At 54.2% G+C, this 7,500-nt stretch overlaps 3 non-coding genes across 3 annotated transcripts in view; all 3 read right to left on the bottom strand.

Annotated features, from left to right (window-relative positions):
* LOC126322669 (large subunit ribosomal RNA) overlaps window positions 1–1,251 on the bottom strand; it is a 4,222-nt gene extending 2,971 nt beyond the window's left edge. Inside the window, exon 1 of the ribosomal RNA XR_007559124.1 lies at window positions 1–1,251. This exon is cut by the window's left edge and continues 2,971 nt beyond it. This is a non-coding gene — a ribosomal RNA (large subunit ribosomal RNA).
* A 188-nt stretch (window positions 1,252–1,439) lies between these two features.
* On the bottom strand, window positions 1,440–1,594 carry LOC126322673 (5.8S ribosomal RNA). Its single transcript, XR_007559128.1, has one exon. It is a non-coding gene; the product is annotated as a 5.8S ribosomal RNA (ribosomal RNA).
* Window positions 1,595–1,956: 362 nt separating this feature from the next.
* On the bottom strand, window positions 1,957–3,849 carry LOC126322675 (small subunit ribosomal RNA). Its single transcript, XR_007559130.1, has one exon. It is a non-coding gene; the product is annotated as a small subunit ribosomal RNA (ribosomal RNA).
* Window positions 3,850–7,500: the final 3,651 nt, after the last annotated feature.

Raw genomic sequence — 7,500 nt, 5'->3', positions numbered from 1 at the left:
TAGTCTTTCGCCCCTATACCCAGCTCCGACGATCGATTTGCACGTCAGAATCGCTACGGACCTCCATCAGGGTTTCCCCTGACTTCGTCCTGGCCAGGCATAGTTCACCATCTTTCGGGTCCCAACGTGTACGCTCTAGGTGCGCCTCACCTCGCAATGAGGACGAGACGCCCCGGGAGTGCGGAGGCCGCCGCCCCGTGAAGGGCGGGGAAGCCCCATCCTCCCTCGGCCCGCGCAAGGCGAGACCTTCACTTTCATTACGCCTTTAGGTTTCGTACAGCCCAATGACTCGCGCACATGTTAGACTCCTTGGTCCGTGTTTCAAGACGGGTCGTGAAATTGTCCAAAGCTGAAGCGCCGCTGACGGGAGCGATTATTCCGCCCGAGAGCATCCCGAGCCAACAGCGGCGCGGGTCCGGGGCCGGGCCAGGTAGGTCCGTCATCCGGGAAGAACCGCGCGCGCTTGCCGGGAGCCCGAGCGCCCAAAGGGGCGAATCGACTCCTCCAGATATACCGCCGAGCAGCCAGCCAGGACACCGGGGCTCTGCCCAACAGACGCGAACCGAGGCCCGCGGAAGGACAGGCTGCGCACCCGGGCCGTAGGCCGGCACCCAGCGGGTCGCGACGTCCTACTAGGGGAGAAGTGCGGCCCACCGCACACCGGAACGGCCCCACCCCGCGGCGAGTGGAAAGGCAACCGGACACGACCCCGCCGCGGATTGCTCCGCGCGGGCGGCCGGCCCCATCTGCCGAGGGCGGGGGCCAGTGGCCGGATGGGCGTGAATCTCACCCGTTCGACCTTTCGGACTTCTCACGTTTACCCCAGAACGGTTTCACGTACTTTTGAACTCTCTCTTCAAAGTTCTTTTCAACTTTCCCTCACGGTACTTGTTCGCTATCGGTCTCGTGGTCATATTTAGTCTCAGATGGAGTTTACCACCCACTTGGAGCTGCACTCTCAAGCAACCCGACTCGAAGGAGAGGTCCCGCCGACGCTCGCACCGGCCGCTACGGGCCTGGCACCCTCTACGGGCCGTGGCCTCATTCAAGTTGGACTTGGGCTCGGCGCGAGGCGTCGGGGTAGTGGACCCTCCCAAACACCACATGCCACGACAGGCGGCAGCCTGCGGGGTTCGGTGCTGGACTCTTCCCTGTTCGCTCGCCGCTACTGGGGGAATCCTTGTTAGTTTCTTTTCCTCCGCTTAGTAATATGCTTAAATTCAGCGGGTAGTCTCGCCTGCTCTGAGGTCGTTGTACGAGGTGTCGCACGCCACACCGCCAGCCGGCTGTGCACGCTACCGAGAAAGTACCGGTATGCGAACCGCCAGGCGACGGGCGCGCATCGCACGTTTAAGGAGACGCGGCCGGCCACACAGGCGACCACGACACTCCCACGTCTCCGAAGCGGGACAAACGCCGCGCGCTTCAGTATACGTAGCCGACCCTCAGCCAGACGTGGCCCGGGAACGGAATCCATGGACCGCAATGTGCGTTCGAAACGTCGATGTTCATGTGTCCTGCAGTTCACATGTCGACGCGCAATTTGCTGCGTTCTTCATCGACCCACGAGCCGAGTGATCCACCGTCCTGGGTGATCTTTTCCTTTTCAGTCTCCCACTGTCTCTTTCAAGACAGTAGCATTTGCGGGACTGAGGCGTCTGACGGCCCCTGTTCCACTATTTTTTTTGTGTCCAACGGCCTCACAGCCGATGGGCGTCGTACGGCTCCACACCGGAGCGGACAGGCACTCGGGCGAACGTCATTCAAAACCGGCGCCAGGCGCCAGGTACCGCAGGCCAGCCGCTCCAGAGCTTCAGCGCTCGTACCACACAACAACAACACTTCCGCTAGTTTTGAGAGGCACGCGTGGTTCCGCACGCGGCGCACGGCCACTGCCGTACAGGTAGCGTGTTGCGCGACACGACACGCACATCGAAAGACATGCAGTCTAGTCGGTAATGATCCTTCCGCAGGTTCACCTACGGAAACCTTGTTACGACTTTTACTTCCTCTAAATGATCAAGTTTGGTCATCTTTCCGGTAGCATCGGCAACGACAGAGTCGATGCCGCGTACCAGTCCGAAGACCTCACTAAATCATTCAATCGGTAGTAGCGACGGGCGGTGTGTACAAAGGGCAGGGACGTAATCAACGCGAGCTTATGACTCGCGCTTACTGGGAATTCCTCGTTCATGGGGAACAATTGCAAGCCCCAATCCCTAGCACGAAGGAGGTTCAGCGGGTTACCCCGACCTTTCGGCCTAGGAAGACACGCTGATTCCTTCAGTGTAGCGCGCGTGCGGCCCAGAACATCTAAGGGCATCACAGACCTGTTATTGCTCAATCTCGTGCGGCTAGAAGCCGCCTGTCCCTCTAAGAAGAAAAGTAATCGCTGACAGCACGAAGGATGTCACGCGACTAGTTAGCAGGCTAGAGTCTCGTTCGTTATCGGAATTAACCAGACAAATCGCTCCACCAACTAAGAACGGCCATGCACCACCACCCACCGAATCAAGAAAGAGCTATCAATCTGTCAATCCTTCCGGTGTCCGGGCCTGGTGAGGTTTCCCGTGTTGAGTCAAATTAAGCCGCAGGCTCCACTCCTGGTGGTGCCCTTCCGTCAATTCCTTTAAGTTTCAGCTTTGCAACCATACTTCCCCCGGAACCCAAAAGCTTTGGTTTCCCGGAGGCTGCCCGCCGAGTCATCGGAGGAACTGCGGCGGATCGCTGGCTGGCATCGTTTATGGTTAGAACTAGGGCGGTATCTGATCGCCTTCGAACCTCTAACTTTCGTTCTTGATTAATGAAAACATACTTGGCAAATGCTTTCGCTTCTGTTCGTCTTGCGACGATCCAAGAATTTCACCTCTAACGTCGCAATACGAATGCCCCCGCCTGTCCCTATTAATCATTACCTCGGGTTCCGAAAACCAACAAAATAGAACCGAGGTCCTATTCCATTATTCCATGCACACAGTATTCAGGCGGGCTTGCCTGCTTTAAGCACTCTAATTTGTTCAAAGTAAACGTGCCGGCCCACCGAGACACTCAACAAAGAGCACCCTGGTAGGATTTAAACGGGGTCCGCCTCGGGACGCGAAAGCACCCCTTCGGCTCGCCCCACCGGCAGGACGTCCCACGATACATGCCAGTTAAACACCGACGGGCGGTGAACCAACAGCGTGGGACACAAATCCAACTACGAGCTTTTTAACCGCAACAACTTTAATATACGCTATTGGAGCTGGAATTACCGCGGCTGCTGGCACCAGACTTGCCCTCCAATAGATACTCGTTAAAGGATTTAAAGTGTACTCATTCCGATTACGGGGCCTCGGATGAGTCCCGTATCGTTATTTTTCGTCACTACCTCCCCGTGCCGGGAGTGGGTAATTTGCGCGCCTGCTGCCTTCCTTGGATGTGGTAGCCGTTTCTCAGGCTCCCTCTCCGGAATCGAACCCTGATTCCCCGTTACCCGTTACAACCATGGTAGGCGCAGAACCTACCATCGACAGTTGATAAGGCAGACATTTGAAAGATGCGTCGCCGGTACGAGGACCGTGCGATCAGCCCAAAGTTATTCAGAGTCACCAAGGCAAACGGACCAGACAAGCCAATCCGATTGGTTTTGATCTAATAAAAGCGTCCCTTCCATCTCTGGTCGGGACTCTGTTTGCATGTATTAGCTCTAGAATTACCACAGTTATCCAAGTAACGTGGGTACGATCTAAGGAACCATAACTGATTTAATGAGCCATTCGCGGTTTCACCTTAATGCGGCTTGTACTGAGACATGCATGGCTTAATCTTTGAGACAAGCATATGACTACTGGCAGGATCAACCAGGGAGCTGCGTCAACTAGAGCTGAGCAGCCGGCCGCCCGGGAGTGTGTCCCGGGGGCCCGCGCGAACACGCAAGCGTCCGCTCAATTATTCTGCAAACAGGAGGAGGCCGAGCTCCCCTGCACGATACACCTCGAAACCCTCTCAGGTCCCGGCGGCGCGCAGCGCCGTCCTAGGTACTTGGTCGGTTTCGAGAGAGGCGCAATCGCCCGGAGTTAGGCGAGTAGACGGTTTTAGTGCGAACACCCTTGCTCCCAACTGAGCTTGCCGCTGCCGACAGAGGCCCGGGAGCGTGCTGTCGTGGCATTGCCGGCGGGAGACAACACGCGCCACCTATGGTGACCGGCAGCTCCAACGCCAGCGCCACACAAGGGCAAAGCCCCACTTGGGTGCAGAAGCGAACTCTCCCAGCACAGCGCACGCGCCAACACGTCCGCACAACTGCGATACAAACCACCTGCGAGAACCGCTGGGGCGACCGAGCAGCAGACGGCGTCGCGGCGCCGAGTGCCAGGCGGCGGCGCATCCTCAACGCACACAGTCCTCAATCAGACCAGCACACTGCAGATGTCCACCGCGCTTCGCACCGGGCTCGGCTGAACCAACTTTGGCCGCCAGGCGCCGCGTGCAGGGTGCGCCGCAGCGTAGCTGCGCCGCCTGCCGGGCCCGTCGGCTGGCGCTCCTGCCACTCGGCGCCCCCCACCAGCCGCCTGTTGCGCGTGCGCCCACGCAGCGCGCGGCCAACACGCCGGGCGGCCCCCCTTCACCGGCCGGGAACAGTCCCACCAAGCCACCGCCGCGTATCGCTTCATACCCACATGGGCCTAGTCACGCGTGTGGATGTGGCGGGTACCGCTGAAACAACCGGTTAATAGCTGTACCGATCGTCGCCATCACAGATTCACCTCCAGCGTGAACAACCGCTCAACAACGGATTTCCAGTTCATTTGCGTATCTTGGGCAGTAAACGTAGATGTCCACCTACATTTGCGAATTCAACAATTCTTGCATGCCAGGATGTCATGTGTCACGACACGCTACATCAGACCACATACACACTGCGACATGTGCAGAAGAGAACACGTGGAAGGTGGCCCGCGCACGTATGCGATGTACCTTCCGCGATCCACTGTCAACCGGCATCTGCGGCATGTCCCAGATATGGAACGCGGTCCACCAGGGTAGCACTTTGTGTGAGGCAATACGACAAAGTCGGAATACACGCGTCACTACATCAGACGGCTCACGCTGACCTGACCTGACCTGACTCACCGCACCACCACCCCCAGCGACCCAGGGTGACATACAATGCGTTCGTACGTTCCTCCCACACGCCTCTACGGCGTACCACAGTGCAACCTAGCTGTTATTGGGAGACGAGACAAGTAGCATCAAGCACAACATATGGAAATTGAGATTCGACACCGTTGGGCACAGCCAGCGTACGGTCACACGTATCACACTACTTCACTCTGTACGTAACGACCGATGATCGGTACAGCGTGTGGGTTACGCGTACGACATCAGCGGACAATGGACACAGACCATACCACGACGTACACTGAGGGCGTCGACATCTGAATGCAACTGAACAGCTGCGAGGCTCATTTAACACTCAAACGCCAGACCGACCAGCTTGAGAGGACAGAGACACAAAGAGGGGGACAGAGGGGGACAGAGGGGGGGGAGGGGGGGGGTCGGCGATATAGTCCTATTGCAGTACAATTGACAGTGGATAGCAGGAATATGTGGAAAGTAAGCAACACTCGCAAGACATCTACATGAGGATAACAACGACACCAGAGATTCCGAGCAGTGAACTATGTTAGGCAAAGGGACAACGTGGGTTAGGTTAAGGGACAACGTGGGTTAGGTTAAGGGACAACGTGGGTTAGGTTAAGGGACAACGTGGGTTAGGTTAAGGGACAACGTGGGTTAGGTTAAGGGACAACGTGGGTTAGGTTAAGGGACAACGTGGGTTAGGTTAAGGGACAACGTGGGTTAGGTTAAGGGACAACGTGGGTTAGGTTAAGGGACAACGTGGGTTAGGTTAAGGGACAACGTGGGTTAGGTTAAGGGACAACGTGGGTTAGGTTAAGGGACAACGTGGGTTAGGTTAAGGGACAACGTGGGTTAGGTTAAGGGACAACGTGGGTTAGGTTAAGGGACAACGTGGGTTAGGTTAAGGGACAACGTGGGTTAGGTTAAGGGACAACGTGGGTTAGGTTAAGGGACAACGTGGGTTAGGTTAAGGGACAACGTGGGTTAGGTTAAGGGACAACGTGGGTTAGGTTAAGGGACAACGTGGGTTAGGTTAAGGGACAACATGGGTTAGGTTAAGGGACAACGTCGGTTAGGTTAAGGGACAACGTCGGTTAGGTTAAGGGACAACTTGAGTTAGGTTAAGGGACAACTTGAGTTAGGTTAAGGGACAACTTGAGTTAGGTTAAGGGACAACTTGAGTTAGGTTAAGGGACAACGTGGGTTAGGTTAAGGGACAAATTGAGTTAGGTTAAGGGACAACTTGAGTTAGGTTAAGGGACAACTTGAGTTAGGTTAAGGGACAAATTGAGTTAGGTTAAGGGACAAATTGAGTTAGGTTAAGGGACAAATTGAGTTAGGTTAAGGGACAAATTGAGTTAGGTTAAGGGACAAATTGAGTTAGGTTAAGGGACAAATTGAGTTAGGTTAAGGGACAAATTGAGTTAGGTTAAGGGACAAATTGAGTTAGGTTAAGGGACAAATTGAGTTAGGTTAAGGGACAACTTGAGTTAGGTTAAGGGACAACTTGAGTTAGGTTAAGGGACAACTTGAGTTAGGTTAAGGGACAACTTGAGTTAGGTTAAGGGACAACTTGAGTTAGGTTAAGGGACAACTTGAGTTAGGTTAAGGGACAACTTGAGTTAGGTTAAGGGACAACTTGAGTTAGGTTAAGGGACAACTTGAGTTAGGTTAAGGGACAACTTGAGTTAGGTTAAGGGACAACTTGAGTTAGGTTAAGGGACAACTTGAGTTAGGTTAAGGGACAACTTGAGTTAGGTTAAGGGACAACTTGAGTTAGGTTAAGGGACAACTTGAGTTAGGTTAAGGGACAACTTGAGTTAGGTTAAGGGACAACTTGAGTTAGGTTAAGGGACAACTTGAGTTAGGTTAAGGGACAACTTGAGTTAGGTTAAGGGACAACTTGAGTTAGGTTAAGGGACAACTTGAGTTAGGCTAAGGGACAACTTGAGTTAGGTTAAGGGACAACTTGAGTTAGGTTAAGGGACAACTTGAGTTAGGTTAAGGGACAACTTGAGTTAGGTTAAGGGACAACGTGGGTTAGGTTAAGGGACAAATTGAGTTAGGTTAAGGGACAACTTGAGTTAGGTTAAGGGACAACTTGAGTTAGGTTAAGGGACAACTTGAGTTAGGTTAAGGGACAACTTGAGTTAGGTTAAGGGACAACTTGAGTTAGGTTAAGGGACAACTTGAGTTAGGTTAAGGGACAACTTGAGTTAGGTTAAGGGACAACTTGAGTTAGGTTAAGGGACAACTTGAGTTAGGTTAAGGGACAACTTGAGTTAGGTTAAGGGACAACTTGAGTTAGGTTAAGGGACAACTTGAGTTAGGTTAAGGGACAACTTGAGTTAGGTTAAGGGACAACTTGAGTTAGGT

The sequence above is a fragment of the Schistocerca gregaria genome, unplaced genomic scaffold, assembly GCF_023897955.1.
Source record: "Schistocerca gregaria isolate iqSchGreg1 unplaced genomic scaffold, iqSchGreg1.2 ptg000825l, whole genome shotgun sequence".
Classification (NCBI taxonomy): domain Eukaryota; kingdom Metazoa; phylum Arthropoda; class Insecta; order Orthoptera; family Acrididae; genus Schistocerca; species Schistocerca gregaria.
This window is presented reverse-complemented; position numbering and strand designations above follow the sequence as displayed.